The sequence below is a fragment of the Panthera onca genome, chromosome C1, assembly GCF_046562875.1.
Source record: "Panthera onca isolate mPanOnc1 chromosome C1, mPanOnc1 haplotype 2, whole genome shotgun sequence".
NCBI classification, from domain to species: domain Eukaryota; kingdom Metazoa; phylum Chordata; class Mammalia; order Carnivora; family Felidae; genus Panthera; species Panthera onca.
Window position 1 is genome coordinate 8114848 of NC_138346.1, and position 20149 is coordinate 8134996.

Genomic DNA, 20149 nt, shown 5'->3' on the forward strand with positions numbered 1-20149 from the left:
AATAAGACAGATTTAAGATCTAAAGTAAATTTTAAAAGCATTTTCAAAAACCCAAAAGACAGAGGCACCTGAGTGGCTCAGCTGGTTAAGCATCCGACTTCAGCTCAGCATGGAACTCTGTGCTGACAGCTCGGAGCCTGGAGCCTGGAGCCTGCTTTGGATTCTGTCTCGCTCTCTCTCTGCCCCTCCCCTGCTCGCCCTTGGCCCTCTCTCTCCCTCTCTCTCTCTCTCTCTCTCTCTCAAAAGTAAATAAACATTAAAATTTTTTAAAAAACACACGAAAGACCTAAACAAATAAACAAACCCTGCTCTTGACCAGAAAGACACAAGATTATAAAGATGTCAGCTGTAAATTAGTCAAAAAATTACAACGTAATCACAAATTCAAATCATGATTTTTTTTTTTGACAATCTCATCTTAACAATCAAATGGAAGAAAAAAGGCAAAGGATGTGAATAGCCATTATTCCAAAGAAGATATATTCATGACCAACAAGTTCATGAAAATATGCTCAACACCATTAGCCATCAAAAAAATGTAAATCGAACCACAGTGAGGTTCCCTTCACACTCACTAGAAAGGCTGTAACAAAGCAAAACACAAACCAGAAAATAACAAATATTGGCAAGGATGTGGAGAAATTGGAACTTTCATAAATTACTGGTAGATATGTAAAATGGTTCAGCCACTGTGGAAAACAGTTTGGAAGGTCCTCGAAAAGTTAAACATAGAATGAGCATATGACCCAGCAACTCCAATTGTAGGTATATACTCAAAAGAGTTGAAAATAATTATCCAAACAAATACTTATACACATAGGTTCATAGCAGCACTATTCACAATAGCCAAAAGGTAGAAACAACCCAAAAGTCCATTAATGGATAAATAAATAAATTGTGGCATATACATCAAATGGAATACTTTTTTGGACATAAATAATGAGGTTTTTTTGAAAAATTAGCCCATGCTACCACATGGATGAATCTGAAAAACATTATGCTAAGTGAAAGCAGCCAGACACAAGACCATATATGATTCCATGTATATGAAATATCCAGAATAGGTAAATGCACAGGGACATACAGAGATTGATGGTTGCCAGAGGATAGGGAGAGGGAAGAACAGGCAGCAACGCTTAGCAGGTACAGGGCTTTCTTCTGGAATTAGATAGAGGTGGTGGTAGGACAACACTGTGGATGTACTAAATGCCACTGAATTGTTCCCTTTAAGGTGACTGATTTTATGACATGAATTTCACAGCAGCAAAAAAAACTTTTAAGTATCAAATATAAGAGGAAAATGCACAGAATGATGGGAAATGTTTGCAAGAAAGAGTAACGAGAAAAGATCTGTTCTGGGGCACCTGGGTGACTCAGTCGGTTAAGCATCCGGCTCTTGATTTCCGCACAGGTCATGATCTCATGGTTCATGAGATCAAGCCTGGCATCAAGCCTGCCCTAATAGAGCAGAGCCTGCTTGGGATTCTCTCTCTCCCTCTCTCTCTCTGCTCCTCCCCAACTCACAGGCTCTTTCAAAATAAATAAACATTTAAAAAAAAGAAAAGAAAGTCTTCTTGATTAAGACAAAAAACACAGAAACCAGAGGAAAAGACTCAAATTTTAAAAATTAAAAACTTCTGTATACCAAAAGAAACCATAATGACCAAACAGACTGAGAAAAAATATCTGCAATATATAAGAATTCAAAGATTAATATACAGAAAATGTCAAGACCTACAAGTCGATATGAAAGAAGTAAACCAATTAACACAAAGTTAGGGGCACCTGGGCAGCTCAGTCAGGTGGGCGTCCGACTTCGCCTCAGGTCATGATCTCGTGGTCTGTGAGTTCGAGCCCCGCGTCGGGCTCTGTGCTGACAGCTCAGAGCCTGGAGCCTGCTTCGGATTCTGTGTCTCCCCCTCTCTATGCCCCTCCCTGCTCATGCTCTGTCTCTCTCTCTCTCTCAAAAAATAAACGTTAAAAAAAATTAAAAAATAAAAAGTTAAGTTAAAAAAAAAAAAGAACAGGCCAAAGATAGGAGCAATCACAAAAAGAAATATTCAGATTTAATTGGTCTTTGGCCTAGGCATGGGTATTAAATCTCCCCAGGTGATTCTTATGTGCAGTCAGGATAAAAAACCCCAAAATGACACCTATCTGAAAAACGGGGAGTGTCCAGGCTGCCCAAGGTAAAGTATAAGGGGGAAAGACAGCAAAAATGAACCATCTTCAAGGACTTCTACCCAGTCACTGAGGTACGGCCCTGAGAAATGGGTTCTGGAGTGCCTGGAGATGGAATACCCCAAAGGAAACCGGGTTATTTTTATCCAGTCAGAAAGCATTATCTTTTTTTTTTTTCTAAAAGGCAGAAACATATGAATCTTATTCTTTATGAGACTAGTGAGGAAAATTATTAAGAAATAAAATTATGGGGTGCCTGGGTGGCTCAGTCGGTAAGCATCTGACTTTGGCTCAGATCATGATCTCACAGTTCGTGAGTTCAAGTCCCACACTGGGTGAGTTCAAGCCCTGCTTCAGGTGAACTTGTGCCCCCTTCGGGTGAGCTCGAGGCCTGCTTAGGGTGAATCCCACTTCTCTCTCTCTCTCCCTCAGCCCCTCCTAGGATTCTCTCTCCGCCCCTCGCTCACTTACACCCATTCTCTCGAAAGAAAGAAAGAAAGAAAGAAAGAAAGAAAGAAAGAAAGAAAGAAAATAAATTATGCTAAGTACAAGCAGCCCAGGATTAATTATTTGCAAAATGTGACCAAAGCAGACACCCATGTTCTAGGGAGAAGCAAATCACTAAAAAATATCTGCATTATGATTCCATTCTACAAACTTCAAAAACATGCAAAATTAAGTAACAGTTTAAGGATACAAATCATGTGACCCAAGTATAAAGAAAATATAAAACATAGGTTACTTCTGAAAAAGAAAAGGAGAGGTGGCATTACAAACAAGAATGTAGATCTTTAATGGCAACGGCAATTTTTTCCTACACTGGGTGGTTGGTTACATGGGTATTCACCGTCCTATTACTCTGTACACCTTACACATGTTTTGCATATGCTATTTTATAACTTCTCAGTATTTAATAAAAGACTACAATTTTTAAAAAAATGAACAATGTGGGAATAAACAGGCACAGCATACAGCCAGTGATCTTGTAGCAGCTTTGTATGGTGACAGGTGGTAGCTACACTTGGTGGTGAGCATAGCATAACATATAAAGAAATTGAATCACTATGTTGTACGCTTGAAACTAATGTCAAATTGTGTCAACTACACTCAAATTTAAAAAGTAAAACAAAGAAGACTAGATTCAATGTTTGCCACTGAAAATCTGCTGGGTTCTGTTGTCCTTCTAAGTAGACACCTGTTAGGAGTTAGCAAAATCCTTGATTTTCCTCTTCTTCTAAAGTTGCATTAACAAGGAGATTTATGGGGGTAGGGAGGGTTTACAGTAAAGAATGTACTACAGCAATGTATTACATGCAATGTATTACAGCATGTAATACAGCAATAATGCACTCTTTGATCAAACTCACTGAGAATCACTAGCAATCACTTCGGGAACTCCAGCACAGAGGGCGCTTGCCAGAACTCAAGAGTAAAAAGGTTTGCAAAGAAAATTAAAAGCAATGCAGGAAGAATGATGTAATATGAACGGTAAGATTATTTTTCCATTAATTAGTTTTGAATTGATTGAAACTCAGTGAAACCCTGGTTGAAACTTCAGCTCTCGATTGAGATACTGAACAAAGATGAGAGTGAGCCCAGTTGAGCACGTGCAGTGTCAGAGTCAACGCTGCACGTAGTGGGCAGTTGTGAGTTCAAGGGCAGTACCGCATGTACTCTTCCCTCCCAGCCAGAAGTGAAAAAGTCCAAGAGAATCAGGCTTGGGCTCTGCCCACAACACTATCATCTGAGCATTACTTGCATTAGAGCAGTACAAGATTACACAATGACCCTTAAGTTGAAGCAGGATTCTGGCTGCCCGAGGAAGTGGGATATTCTTTACGTATGGTAAGATGACTGCTGAGACAATCAATAGATGAATTAGCATAAAGTATGCTGACTTGTTTGGAAGGAATTTTATGAACACAGGATTTGAGACTTCTTATACAATAAGCAATGCAATCACAAGTAGTAATAAAGTATAATTAATGGTACTATAATAAGATGTTATTAATCAATCAATACCTGTGAATTATGTGCAAGACTATACTATGTAATGAAAAAAATTTTTAAAGACACCATCCCTTTGTCAGAAGCATGCAGCAGTTGAAGAGGCAGGGATATTAGAAAGTGGTGTTAAAAAAAAAGAAAAGAAAAGAAAAGAAAAAGAAAGTGGTGTTAAAGCCAGACATCAAAAATACTCCACAAATTCAGGCCAACCTCCCTAGTCATCTGCTTTCCATATTCCTACCCAATTCAGCTAAGCGCATGCCCCAATCTCCCAACCCCACACACTGAAATACACTCTTCTCTCCTCCTCAAATGCTTCACCCTCATTAGAACAACCTCCAAAATCTTACCTGTCCTGAAAGTTTCATCCCAAATGCTTCCTGCATCCTTAGAAGTCTTTCTGACCTACATACTCTCTTAAGATCTTGCATAATTCTTCTCTATTATGATTCCTTCCCTACTCTTTTTAGTTCTGTATCTTATCCCTCCTATTGAGGCAGGAGTAACAGAAAGAGCAGAAGTTGTGAAAAACCTAGATTTAAATCTGAACATTAACTATCTAACCCTGACCAAACCAAACTACTTTTCTTTTTTTTAACTTTTTTTTTAGGTTTATTTATTTGAGAGAGAGAGAGAGAAAGTGTACACACATGCAAATGGGGACAGGACAGAGAGAGAGGAAGAGAGAGGATCCCAAGTAGGCTCCAGGCAGCACGGAGCCAGGTGAAGCCAGATGAGCAGCTAGAACTCACGAACCATGAGACCATGACCTGAGCTGAAATTAAGAGTCAGACACTTAACAACTGAGCCGCCCAGGTGACCCCCAACCATCTAACTTTCTTAAGCCTGTTTCCAAACATACAAAATTAAAAAATTATTAAATGTCTTGCCTTACTTCTTTAATAAATAGGATATGTGAAAGAGAGAAAAAGAGAGACAGAAAGACAAAGATAATGTAGAAATGTATGGAAATAACAAAAAAGGACAGGAAAGTAACAAAAAAGGACAGGAAAGTAGTAGTTATTAGAACTGTATTCTGTATGTTCAAAAAGAAGAAAGACTGAATGGGTTAAGAGACACTGAAGATATAAAAAAGATCCAAATCAAACATCTAGAGTTAAAAACTATGATGCCTGAAACGAAAAATACACTGGATGAGATTAATAGCAGATTAGACACTGCTAAAGAAAAAATTAATAAACCTGAAGATACAGCAATAGGAACTATCTAAAATGAAAAACAAAAAAGAGTAAATTAAGAGAGCATCAGTGAGTTAGGGGACAACTTTAAGCAATCAAATATATGTGTAAGTGAAATCTGCAAAACAGGGAGGGAAGGTGGAGAAAGAAAAAATATCTGAAGAAATAATAGCCAAAAGTTTTCCAAATTTGATAAAACTATAAAACCATAAATCCAAGAAGTTCAATGACACAATCACACACACAAAAAAAAGAAAGAAAACTATGGTAAGAGATGCATCATAGTTAAATTGCTTAAAAGCAGTTTAAAGGAAAAATTGTAAAGGCAGCTGAGAAAAAGACACATTAAGTACAGAGAAACAGAGGGGTGCCGGGGTGGCTCAGTCAGTTAAGTTCGGCTCAGGTCATGATCTTGTGGGTTCAAGAGGGGAGTCCTGTGTCCAGCTCTGTGCTGACAGCTCAGAGCCTGGAGCCTGCTTCAGATTCTGTGTGTCTCTCTCTGTGCCCCTCCCCTGCTTGCGCTCTGTCTCTCAAAAATAAACATTAAAAAAATTTTTAAAGGGGTGCCTGGGTGGCTCAGTCGGTTAAGCGGCCAACTTCGGCTCAGGTCATGATCTCGCGGTCTGTGAGTTCGAGCCCCGCGTCGGGCTCTGTGCTGACAGCTCAGAGCCTGGAGCCTGTTTCAGACTGTGTCTCCCTCTCTCTGACCTTCCCCTGTTCATGCTCTGTCTCTCTCTCCCTGTCTCAAAAATAAATAAAACATTAAAAAAAATTTTTTTTAATAAAAAAAAATTTTTTTTTAAATAAAGTACAGAGAAACAGAGATAAGGATATCAGATCTCTTGTCAGAAACAAGCAAGGTAGAAGATACTGAGTCAAAATCCTTACAACACCAATAGGAAAAAGCTGTCGATCTAGAATTCTTTATGTAGCAATTATATCTTTGAGAACCAAAGGCAAAACACAAACTTCTTCAAACGTGTGAAAGCTAAAAGAATCATCACCACCAAGTCTGCATTACCAGAAACATCACAGGACATCCTTAAGGCAGAAAGAAAAGAATAGATGCAAACTATTTCAGAAAATTAAAGGAAAAAGAATGCTTCCCAATTCATCCCAAGGTGCCAGCATTACTCTGATACCAAAACAAATTCAAAGATATTACAGGAAAAAACATCTAAACCAATATCTTTCATAACCATAGATGCAAAATTTTTTTAACAAAATTTCAGGAAATCAATTCCAACAATATAAAAAAAAAACAATAATACATCAGGACTAAGTACAGTTTATTTCAAGAATGCAATGTTAGTTCTGATATTTGAAAGTCAGTATCATTCACCGTATTAAACTAAAAATGAAAAACCATATGATCATCTCAGTAGACTCAGAAAAAGCATTTGCCAAAATCCAACCTCATTTCGGAAAAAGAAAAAACAAAAAAACAAAAAAAACCTCTCAGCAAAACTTCTAGGAATGGAAGGAAACTTCCTCACTGACAAAGAGCATGTATAAAAAGTCTACAGCGGGGCACCTGGGTGGCTCAGTTGGTTGAGCGTCTGACTTTGGCTCAGGTCATGATCTCATGGCTCCACATCGGCCTCACTGCTGTCCGCACAGAACCCGTTTTGGATCTTCTGTTCCCCTCTCTCTCTCTGCCCCTTCCCCACTTGCACTCTATCAAAAATAAATAAACATTTAAAAAAATTTTTAATAAATAAATAAATAAACATTAAAAAGAAAAGTCTACAGCTATTATCATACTTAATGGTGTAAGACTAAGCACTTTCTTCCTAAGATCAGAACAAGACAAATATGTCTGCTCTCACCACTTCTATTTAACACTGTACTGGGAATTACAGCCAATGCAGTAAGAAAAATAAAATCAACAAAAGATTAGAAAAGAAGAAGTAAAATTGTATTCACAGATGACATAATCTTTATGTAAAAAATCCAATGGAATCTACAAAAAAAGCCTGAGGAATAAGTGGGCATAGCCTAGTTGACAGAGAAGATCAATGCACAAAAATCAAGCATATTTGTATAAGGAGCAACAGTCAAAAATACAAATTCGAAAAACCATCATTTCAACAGCATCCAAAAATATGAAATATGCTATGTCGTACACCTGAAACTAATGTAACATTTTGTCAAGTATACTTCAATTTAAGAAAATAATTAGAAAATATATATGAGGGGCGCCTGGGTGGCTCAGTCAGTTGAGCGTCCAACTTCAGCTCCGTGAGTCTGAGCCCCACATCAGGCTCTGTGCTGACATCTCAGAGCCTGGAGCCTGCTTCAGACTCTGTGTCTCTGTCTCTCTCTACCCCTCTCCTGTTTACATTCTCTCTTTCTCTCTCTCAAAAATAAATAAATGTTTAAAAAACAGTTGTTTTAAGAAAATACACATGAAATATGTAGGGATAACATGACAAAAGATGTACATGATTTGCCCAGTGAAAACTACAATTTTCTCAGAGAAATTAAATAAAACCTAAATAAATGGAGACTACAGCATGTCCATGGGTTGGAAGACACAACATCATTAAGAGGTAGTTCTCCTCAAACAAATCTATAAATACAATACAATCTCAAATTCTCAGGCAGAGTCTGGAAAAGTTGACAAAGCTGATTCTAAAATTAATATAGAAATGAAAAAAACCTTTAAGAGCCAAAATCTGGAAAAAGAGCAGCAACGCTTACTCCAAGTCCTATTATAAAACTATAGTAATCTAAACAATGTAGTATTGGCATCAAGACAAATAGATCAATGGAACAGAAAAGGGAGTCCAGAAATAGAACAACACGTATATAAGTAGATTTCCAACCTATGCAGAAGGCAATTTAGTGAATAGTCTTTTCAACAAATGATTCTAGAACTGGATTCTATATTCAAAAAAATGAACATTAATGGCTAAAACAAACAACTCAGGAAACGACAGATGTTGGCAAGGATGTGGAAAAAGGGGAACACTTCTGTACTGCTGGTGAGAATGCAAACTGGTGCAGCCACTCTGGAAAACAGTACGGAGGTTCCTCAAAAAATTAAAAATAGAACTACTCCATGACCCAGCAATTGCAATACTAGGTATTTATCCAAAGGATATAAAAATGCTGATTCAAAGGGGGCACATTGACCCCAATGATTATAGCAGCACTATCAACAATAGCCAAAGTATGGAAAGCGACCAAATGTCCATCTACAGATGAATGGACAAAGATGTGGTGTGTGTGTGTGCGCGCGTGTGTGTATAAAATGGAACATTACTTGGGGATCAAAAAGAATGAAATCTTGCCATTTGCAACAATGTGGATGGAACTAGAGTGTATTATGCTAACTGAAGAAAGTCAGAGAAAGATAAATATCATATAATTTCACTTATATATAGAATTTAAGAAACACAACAGATGAACATAGGGGAAGGGAAGGAAAAAGAAGATAAAAATAGAAGGAGGCAAACCGTAAGAGACTCTTCTTTTTAAATTTATTTTTAATGTTTGTTTATTTTTGAGAGACAGAGCATGAGCAGGGAAGGGGCAGAGAGAGCAGGAGACACAGAATCCAAAACTAGCTCCAGGCTCCAAGCTGTCAGCACAAGAGCCCGATGTGGGGCTAAACTCACAAACCACAAGATCATGACCTGAGCCGAAGTCGGATGCTTAACCAACTGAGCCACCCAGGCACCCCCATAAGAGATTCTTAAATACAGAGAGCAAACTGAGAATTGCTGGAGAGAAGGCGGATGGGGGGATGGGCCAAATGGGCGATGGGCATTAAAGAGGGTACTTGTTGGGATGAGCACTGGGTATTATACAGAAGTGATGAATCACTGAGTTCTACCCCTGCAACCAATACTACACTGTACTTTAACTGACTTGAATTTAAATTTCAAAAAAAAGATTATAAAAAAAAGAACTTTAATCCATACTTTGTACTATACATAAATATAACTCAAGGGACACCTGGGTGGCTCAGTTGGTTAAGCGTCTGACTTCAGCTCAGGTCATGGTCTCATGGTTCATGAGTTCGAGCCCCCATCAGGCTCTGCTCTGATGGCTCAGGGCCTGGAGCCTGCTTAGGATTCTCTGTCTTCCTCTCTCTCTGCCCCTCCCCCACTTGCACATGCAATACATACAATCTCTCTCTCTCTCTCTCTCTCAAAAATAAATAAAACACAAAAAAATTTTTTAAAAACTCAAAGTGGATCATAGTCTAAATCTATAACCTAACAAAAACTCCTAGAACATAGGAGAATATTTCAGTGATGTTAAATAGGAAAAGATTTCTTAGGTAAAGTAACAAAAACAGCAACAAAAGAAAAAAATTGTAATTTGGACTTCATCAAAATTAAGAACTTTTGCTCTTCAAAAGACACCATTAAGGGAATAAAAAGAGATAAGGAAAAATATTTGCAAATTTGAAAAAGTACTTATATCCAGAATATATTTAAAAAAACTTCTAAAATTCAGTAATAAAAAAACACAGAACCCAATTAAAAATGGACAAAAGATTTAAACAGACACTTCACCAGGGGTGCCTAGGTGACTCAAATCAGTTAAGCATCAGATGTCAGCTCAGATCATGATCTCACGGTTCATGGGTTCAAGCCCCATGTCAGGCTCTCCACCCTCAGCACAGAACTTACCTCAGATCCTCTGTCTCGCTCTTTCTCTGCCCCTCCCTTGCTCACTCATACACATGCCCACTCTCTCAAAAATAAACATCAAAAACAAAACAAAACGTGGGGCTCCTGGGTGATTCAGTGGGTTAAGCATCTGACTCTTGATCTTGGCTAGGGATATGATCTCGTGGTTTGTGAGTTCAAGCCCCGCACGCATCAGGCTCTGTGCTGAGAGAGTGGAGCCTGCTTGGGATTCTCTCTCTCCCTCTTTCTCTGCTCTCCCCGCCCACCCAAAATAAATAAACTTTAAAAAAATAAAAAATAAAAAAAATAAAAACAGACACTTCACCAAAGAAGCTATGTGAATAGCAAATAAGTTCATGAAAAGATATTCAGCATCACCAGTCATTCAAGAAATATAAATCCAGACCACAATGAAATACCACTACACATCTATTAGAATGTCTGAAGTTGAAAAGACTGGCATACCAAGTGTTAACAAGAATGTGGAGGGAGTGAACTTTTTTTTTAAGTTTATTTATTTTTTAAGTTTGTTTATTTTGAGAGAGTGCGCAAAAGTAGGGGAGTGCCAGACGGGTGGGGGGAAGAGGGAGACAGTGAGAGAGACAGAGAGACAGAGAATCTTAAGCAGGATCCATGGCCAGCACCAAGCCCAATGCAGGGCTCAACCCCACAGACAGTGAGATCATGACCTGAGCCAAAATCAAGAGCCAGATGCTTAACCGACTGAACCACCCAGGCGCCCCAAGGGAGTGGACCTCTTATACACTGCTGGTAGGAATACAAAATAGTACTTGGAAGTTTTGACAGTTTCTTTCAAAGTTAAGCATACAAAAAGAACAACAAAAGTATATGTTCACACAAAGACTTGTACACAAATGTTCATAGCAGCCTTCTTTGTTACCAGTTAAAAACTGGAAAGAACCAATATGTCCATCAATAAATGAATGTATTAGTAATCTGTGATACATCCATACAAAGGAATATTACTAGGCATGAAAGAGGAATCAATTATTGATATACTAAAAAACGGGAGTGAATCTCAAAATAATTATGCTGAGTGAAAAAAGCATAACTACATGCTGTGTGGTTCCATTTATATACAACTCTAGGAAATCCTAGGAAATGAAAATTAATATATAATGACAGACATATCAGTGGTTATCTGGGATGGGGACCAAGAAGGAAAACTCTGGGCGTGATGGATTTATTCACTACCTTGTTTGTGATGATGAGTACATACATATGTCAAAACTTAACAAACTGGGAGCACCTGGCTGGCTCAGTCAGTGAAGTGTGCAACTCTTGACCTCAGAGTTGTGAGTTCGAGCCCCACACTGGGTACAGAGATTACTTAAAAAGCTTTAAAAAAAATTTTAACTCAAACTGTATACTTTAAATATGTACAGCTTGTAATATGACAACTATTACTCAGTAAATCAGTTTTTTAAAAATATAGTCTTAACTAGTAATCAGTAATCCTTTAAATAAAAATTGGGCCCTAATTCATTCATGTAAAATTATTCCCTGTTAGTAATGTGCATTTTAGTCATAAAATTCATGGCTCATCCTTATTTCCGAGCTACTAAGAAAGACTGATTTAAACTAGCAAAATTCAGTAAATCATAAAGAAAACAAATGTCTTATTGGAGCAAAAGAGCTCTGAACAACTCAAATATTTTTTCATTTAAAAAAACTTAAAGGGGGAGCCTGGGTGGCTCAGCTGGTTAAGCATCTGACTCTTGGTTTCAGCTCAGGTCATGATCTCAGTGGGTCTCTTTCAGCTCAGGTCATGATCTCTTGTGGGTTCGAGTCCCACATTGGGCTCTGTGCTGGCAGTGTGGAGCTTGCTTGGGATTCTCTCCCTCTCTCTCTCTCTCTCTCTCTCTCTCTGTCTCTCTCAAATTAAATAAAAACTTAAAAAAAAATAAATGATAATAAAATAAACCTAAAAGAACTAAAAAGAATAATAAGCCATGCAAACTGCTGCTTTTATTTTAAGTAGGATTAAACAAAAATAACAATGTGCTATTATCTCTTCCTTGGTATCGTAACTGCTGCTGTGGTTTCATATTCAATCCTTTAAAATGGATTAAAGCTGACCATGGCAAAGAAAAAGAAGCAACTATTTCCCACGTGGAGAAATGCTCTCTAAATGAGGAGAAGTTAAAGAGAAATGTCTGGGGCTTCTCTCTGGACCCCTCAGCACGGAGGCAATCACTACCAACCTCTCTTCCCCATCCAAGTCTAATGGGAGAAACAATCCCATTTCATTAAAGGAAATCTGCCCAGGAACCTCAAGAGCGGAGTTCCTCAATTAGCATCGCATGACCTTCTGCCTCCTCGAGGTTTGGTCACCCTCGCTCTCCAGTCTACCAGATAACAATACTTTCCTTCATTTAAAAGGTTTTTAAGACTTCCTACTGTATCAGCCTACTTCATTACTCGCCCTCTTCTTTATAGTCCCGCACTATTTATGTTGATATTCTCATGCCCACCGTTGATGCTGATATCGGAACACGGTTTACAGAAGTAGCATGATGCAGTGTCACGGAAGGAATGTGGGCTTTGGAATGAGTCACGGGTCCATACTTTGGTCCTAACACATACTCCCTTACGACTTAAGTATACTCCCTGAGCCTCAATTTTCTTATCAGTCCAAGAATCAAATCATCTTTCTCATTGGACAAAACTTGGTATCAATGACATAATGCATATGAATTATTTGACACACAGGAGGAGAGGTGGCTCCATAAATGATAAGCCCCTTCCTCTTCTTTACTTTCTAATTGGAAGGCATTTTTCTGAGGCAGGTACCTCTATCAGTCCTTATCAGTCCCAGGTGATTTCATGAGTGACATTTTCCCTGTACTCTGTGCCACATTAAAGTCCTTCCCTGCCAGTATGAACACTGTCTCTTGTCTGCCAACGCTGGTGCATCCCAGAGGCAGCTGTATTAGGATGTAAGAAAAGAATCGAAAGTAGTTGGATGGTACACTCATGTTCAGAGCAGGATTATTCACAACAGCTAAACCGTGGAAGCAACCCAAGTGTTCACCAACAGATGGATGGATAGGCAAAACGTGGTATGGGAGGAAACTCTGAGGCACCTGGGTGGCTCAGCCGCTTAAGCGTCCCACTTTGGCTCAGGTCACAATCCCACAGTTCATGGGTTCAAGCCCCATGTCGGGCTCTGTGCTGACAGCTCAGGGCCCGGAGCCTGCTTTGGATTGTCTCCCTCTCTCTCTGCCCCTCCCCCGCTTATACTCTATCTTTCTCTCTCTCAAAAATAAATATTTAAAAAATATTTTAAATTGAATTAAATTTAAAAAATTAAAAGGAGGAAATTCTGATATATGCTACAATATGGATGAACCTTAAGAATATTATGCTAGGGGTGCCTGGGTGGCTTGGTCAGTTAAGTGTCTGACTTTGGCTCAGGTCATGATCTTGTGGTTTGATTTCGACATCCGCATCGGGTTCTGTGTTAACAGCTCGAAGCCTGAAGCCTGCTTCAGATTCTGTGTCTCCCTCTCTCTGCCCCTACCCCACTCATGCTCTGTCTCTCTCTCAAAAATAAATAAACATTTAAACAAACAAATAAATATTATGCTAAATGAAATAAGCCAGTCACAAAAAAATACTGTATGATTCCACTTCTGAGGTACTCAGAGTGCCCAAAATCATAGAGACAGAGGTAGAATAGTAGTTGCCAGAGGCTGGGGAGAGGAAAGAATAAGTTGGTGTTTAATGAGCATAGAGTTTCAGTTTTATGAGACAAAAAATAGTTATGGAGATGGATGGTGGTGATGTTTCCACATCATGAATGTATTTAATACCACTGAACAGAACACTTAAAAATGGTTAAGATGGTAAATTTTACCACCATAGGAAAAAAAAAATAGAAAACTAAGTCTCTTTGGACTAATAGTTGACTAAACCCAACCACTTCCAGTCTCAACATGAGAGTTAATCTCATAATTGCAACTCTGGGACATCAAGTTCTTGCTATGGTTCCAAAAAATGCTATCTGAAAAGTTCTCGTCAAATCCTTCTATCTCCCTTGATGTGACACAAAGGAGCAGCTCTGTGGGGAATAAGCTTAGGAATAATTCCCTGAGCCTGCACTGATGGATCAACAAGGCAAAAAGAATTACAAAGCCATAGGATGCTCACACCCAAGTGTGGGTAAACGAGATTGGGTAAATAAGTATAGACAGGGCAGAGGCCCCAAGATTGGGGGGGGGGGGGGCAAAGGTATACGAGATTAGGTATTCAGGGCGAAAAGGCCCCCCAATTTAGTACTATAGCAGAAAGCTGCTTTCACAGGAAGGAAGAACCAAATTAGGTAAACAGGTAAATAGGGTGATAGACCACTGAGGGGTGAAGCTACCCAGAGCAGAGCTGATTAGCAAAAGAAAGGTGGCTTTTGACCCTGAGGTTGCATTCTCTGTCTGTCTTATCCCCTAGGCTGGCTAAGATAAACAGACACAGCACCTCAGGTCTACCCTTAACATCCATCTGCCCGGCACCAGGATTTTGGTTTATATAGACCCAAACCCCTAACACCATATATCTTCAAAACCCCCTTTCCCTCATGCCCATGAGTTAATGTTCACAGATTCATTATCTCTTTGTGCACCCCCATCACATTTGTAAGCCTTCTGATTTTAACAAATATGGAGCAAGGACCCTTATTTGGGGCTCTTGTCTTCTCCCAGACATTAGCCATCTCTCACATTTTAATCCTGGGTCCACTCTCTTGCTGGACCAGAGAGAACTTTAGACCCAGAGTCTATGACACAGCTCCACCACTACCTTCCATCTAATAAAGACAACAAGAATCTGGCTGTCTCCCTGATGTCACCAGTAATGGCATGGACAGTTGGACCTCAGAGGGATCTACAGAACCATTCCAGGCCCACAGTCTGATTTGTGCATGTGCTCAGTAATATTTGAATGAAAATGAACTTTACTTTCCACAGCAACTCCCCATTTAAAGCAAAAAAAAAAAAAAAAACCAAAAAAAAAAACACACCAATTTTCAAAAGGTTCAATGGTCATTCTAAAAGCTGGCTTCTAGGGGCACCTGGGTGGCTCAGTCAGTTAAGCGTCCAACTTCGGCTAGGGTCGTGATCTTGCAGTTTGTGAGTTTGAGCCCCGCATCAGCACTGTGCTGACAGCTCAGAGCCTGGAGTCTGCTTCAGATTCTGTGTCTCCCCCTCTCTCTGCCCCTCCCATGCTCATGCTCTATATCTGTCTTTCAATAATAAATATTAAAAAATTTAAAAATAAATAAAAAATAAAAACAAACTGGATTCTATAAGGCTACTTATACAACACTACAGGAATACAAAGTCCGGGATAAAATGGGAAAACTGCAAAGAAAAGTTTACAAATCTTCCCCGTCTAAGAAAATGCTTTGTTATGTTTTTTTGTACTTAAAATATGGAACCATCTCAAAATTGTTTCCAGTCCAATACCCAAAATCAACTGACCTGATTCTGAGGTGAGGCATTCTGAGATAAGCACTACAAAATGTGATACAAATATGATTCTTTCAAAAAGCATTTAGAGCAATAAAACTCAAATCTACTAGGAGCTGGGGGGGGGGGGGGGCAGGTGCTGGAGGAAGAAACAGGAAGATGTTCATTGGGTACAGTTTTAGTTTTCCAAGATAAAAAAAAAGTCCCAGTGATCTGTTACACAACAGTGTAAATATAGTTAACATCACTGTACTGTATACTTAAAAATGGTTAAGAGGGTAAGTTTTATATTATGTGTTTTTATTGCAATAACTAAAAAGAAACAGGTCTCAGAAGTTAGTGCCCTAGCAGTCATACTGATGCAAAAATATTTCAAATCAACTAACTTCTAGTGTCCAATACTAATCCCTAAAATTCCTTTTCTCTCAATTAAGAAAAAAAAAAAAGTGGACACATCTCGCTGGTAGGACATGGAAGCTTCTCCAACTACAGTAACACTGAGGAAGCACGTTGGGGAAATGAGGAAGAAGAGGATACAAATACTAAGCAAAGGTAGAAATACAAAGCAGGCTATATAAACACAATGTAGCAGTGTCATCCCCACCTGCAATCCAGCAGAAGTCTCTAAGTAAAACGGTATAGAGGCTTCTCTTTACTCGAAAGATAAGAAAAACTCCTCAACCTGCTTACAAGGCCCTGTGGCCCACCTCTCCAGCCCCCTCCCACCAGATTCTTCCAACACTCTTCCTGTTCTCTACATAGAGCTGTACCCTAAATCTCCAGTCCTCCCCATGAATGCCTGTGCTGTCCTCTCCTGTCCTTTGCCTGTGCTGTTAGGTCTGACTGGAACACTCTTCCTTTCCTGTGCATCCTTCAGATCTTAGTTCAAATGTCGTTCCCGTGACTTCCCTAAATCAAAAAAAGAAAACAAAAAAATCTGCAGTTTCACATTCGTGTGATTATTTGGTAGCATCTGCTGAAGACAGGAGCCACGGATGTGTTCACTCTCCCCCATTTCCAACAAAAGCACAATACACCAAATAGGCACTCAAATACTTTGGAAAAAGTGAATAAATGGCCACTAAAACTATAAGAAAGCAATAAAACACTGTAAGAGGTCTCCTTAATGAATCTTTGAAGGACATCCAAAGCAACTGAGCCTAAAATCCCTATTCAACTCCTACGGGGAAAAAAAAAAAAAAGTCAATTCAGATGCCTGTATCAATTTCTCCGGTCCTTCTATGTCTCTACGCAAATGCTGAGCATCAAAGGCTGATGGGTAAAACATACAAACACACACACACATACACTGCAGATAAAGCAAAACTACTCCTTGTTGAGTAACCTGTTTTTGGTATTTCTTGATACAATGCCTCCTACATAGGAAGCACTCTGGAAATAGCTGTCAAATATTAAAAGCAACATTTCACAAAACTCTTAAGTATATAGGAACTAGTAACTAACTTTACTGAAAACTGTGGTGTCTCATATAAAAGACCATCACAAAAGCAAAGGAATGAATCTCTTCAGTGGCAAAGCCTCCTGATATTAACCCTATTCATTTAGATCTCAAACAGAAAAAAAACGCCAGACTGATTTTTACTAAGAGTGAAATAGAATCAAGTGACCATAGAGCTTTAAATAAGGACTACAAAATGTCACGTGCACACTTAACATACGAAACTGTTTAGGATTCCCTGTCCCCTCCAATACAAACACAAATTGTACCTATACTTTAGAGATATAATCCATAAACATGTTACAGAAAACTCCAGCCCATACTGCTCTCTCCTCTGATTCTGTATTTAAACAAATGCTATTTTGTAGTTTTTCCAATAACGTAATGTGTACGGTCTCTTATTTTGTATCCTTTCACGTACCTAGAACACTGTGGGTGCTCGTTAAACACTTACTATACCGTGCTGATTAATGGATTTTGGTATCGAAATTCCTGTACTTTTATTCCCAAATGTCATTCCCGAACATTGTTCGCATGCCTGCTTTAACTCTTTCATCATTAATGTTTATTTATTTTTGAGAAAGAGAGAGGGGGGAGGGGCAGAGAGAGAGGGAGACACAGAATGTGAAGCAGGCTCCAGACTTTGAGCTGTCAGCACAGAGCCCGATGCCGGCCTGGAAGCCAACCATCGTGAGATCAAGACCTGAGCTAAAGTCACTCAACTGACTGAGCCACCTAGGCGCCCCTAACTCTATTATCATTAAATATAAAATTGTTAGATCTAACAATGTTCAAACAAGGCTTAGAGTTTTCTTAGTACCACACCTACAAACTCAATAAAGGGAGGTTTTCAGTATCACTGGGTCTTTTCAAATGCAAATCAGAGATATTAACAACACCTGCCCCTACTTTTTTCAACGTAGCAAAATTCACTTGAAATTTTTCCCAAAGGTAATCAGTCCCAGGGAGAGTTCCTTCCGTAGAAAATTGGAAGACACAAAATCTAAGCTACATAATACTAACCGCACATCACTAAAAACAGGAAACCTAATCCCCGGGAAACGATCAGTTGAAAATATTCAATTACAAGAGTCTCCACGATCAACAAAGCAGATAAAAGACACCGCTTTGGAAAGCGCAAAGCAGCAGGCAAACATCAAGCATTCTAATTAAGCGGCTGCCCTTCCCGGCTCCTCAAGGGTTCCATCCCTGCCAGTCCCAAACACCTGTATCTGGACCCATAAGAACGCGTCCACAGGTGACCCGAGCCTCGGGAAGCGTCCTCTCTACAGCAACAGGCTCTGCTTAATTCTGGTTTCTTATCCGCGCCCCTAACGGGGCTACGAGAGAGGGCCGGCGGGACCCGGCTCCTCGCGCCGGGCCTGACAGGCCCTGTCGGCGGGGAGCGGGGGAGAGGGGGGCGTGTGGTGGGCAGGGGCGACGCCGGAGCCGGGGAGCGACGCCCGAGGCGGAGGGCGCTCGCCCAGGACCGGCGCCGCAGGTACCCCGCTAAGCGCTGCGGAGACGTGGCAGGTCAGACCCGGGGCCGGTCCAGGGAAAGGGTCGAGGTGGGGCGCGCGGAGCGGGGGCGGGGAGGCCTCACCGTCGCTCCCGGGAGGCTGGCGCCGCCGCGGTCCCGCAGTTGCTAAGGAGAATGCTCTTCCGGGTCAGGGGCGCCGCTGTATAGAAAGCAACGGTGGCCGGACGGGGCCAAGAACGCCGCGCGCCTCGAGAGCGCGGCGGAGACGGTGGTCGGCCGTCGTTCCTCTGCGGTGGAGGTGGCAGGAGTTGGCGAAGGGCCAGCGCGACTTCTGTGGTCTCGCCTCGCGGGGGCGATGAACTGTAGCCGGTGGCTCTAGCTGGGCGACCCCGGCCGCCGCGGCCCCCTGCTCGAGAGCCAGTCAGCTGCGGGAGCCCTCCCGCCCCTGCGCGGCAGCCCTCCCAGCCCGGGTTCGCGCCCTGCTTCTAGGCCCCCCGGATGTAGCCACGCCCGTCCTTTCCTGGCACAGGGCTTTACTCTTTATTTCGTTTACTAGATACTTGGTTGTTGGACACCTGCTCAAGGCTCGGGGCAGGACTGACACTGGAGATGCAGAGATGGGCAATCCAGGCGGGGTCCCTGCCGCCAGAATGCGCAGACTGGTGGGAGCGCGGGCAGACAGATACTGCTTACCTGGGTAGGCTAAGTATGGGAAGCTGTGGGAGCCTACCCGGACACGGGTAGGGAAAAGGTTACTTCAAGCAAGTAAAAGGGTAAGGAGGAGTGTTTCAGGTACGAGAGTAGGCTCGTTTGAGACACCGACCGAAAGGTCAGTGTGGCCTGCCCAGGGAAGTGCGTAGAGAGGAAAGAATGGAGCCTAGAAAACATCAGCATTGTAGTTGTGAACAAAGGAAAAGGAACCTCCAAAGAGCATTCAGAATGTTCCTTGAAGGGGGTACCTGGCTGGTTCGGTCGGTAGAGCATGTGACTCTTGATCTAGGGGTTGTAAGTTTGAGCCCCACTAGGGGTGTAGAGATTACTTAAAAATAAAATACTAACAAAACAAAACAAAATTAGAATGTTTGGTTGAAGGACTGCTGAGAAGACAGTGGGGGAGGAAAGAATTCCAGTAAGGAGGTGGTCACCAGTGTCAAATGCTGTGACGATCAAGTGCCTAGTGGTGACCATAAAAAATCAAAATTCAGGAATAGGGCGTCAAAGTCGACAGTAGCTTGAATCTGTGTAGTGAAGGAGTCCGCCACCATGTGCTCCACATTAACACAAGGAAAAGAAATACATTAAATTGTTCCTGAATGCCTTAATGTTTTTTAAAGTATTTGTAAATTTCGGGATTCTTCTAATACCTGAAGTTCTTGAAGGTGGGAAATATTTGTTTAATCTTGGGTCTCCAGTGCTTGCCGCAAAGAAAAGCCTTAATCACTGTCTGTTTAAAGAATAAATGAACCCACGAGCCTTTGATTTTTAATGTGCACACAGGTCTGAATCCTCAGCAAGACTGTGATGTAGGCAAACCTTGTCTATTCAAACTGTAGATGGTGGAAGAAGCCCAGCAGGGGCAGGAAGCAGAGGATGGCAAAGGATTCAATGGGTGGGAGGAGCCCCAACGGAGCCGGGGATGGGAATACCCAGAAAGGGAAAAGAACAAAGTTTTGATAACATAAAAACTGGGGTTT

At 40.7% G+C, this 20149-nt stretch overlaps 1 protein-coding gene across 5 annotated transcripts in view; it reads right to left on the reverse strand.

Moving 5' to 3' along the window:
• Positions 1–18952, reverse strand: part of DIS3L2 (DIS3 like 3'-5' exoribonuclease 2) — a 348754-nt gene extending 329802 nt beyond the window's left edge. For 2 of the 5 annotated variants that reach the window (XM_060624139.2, XM_060624140.2), the window contains exon 1: positions 18579–18951. The gene's annotated coding sequence lies outside the window, so the exon portion shown is untranslated. Of the gene's footprint in view, positions 1–17998; positions 18151–18201; positions 18515–18578 lie in introns of those variants that run through there. The other 3 variants (XM_060624145.2, XM_060624141.3, XM_060624142.3) reach the window with 3 other exon arrangements.
• Positions 18953–20149: the final 1197 nt, after the last annotated feature.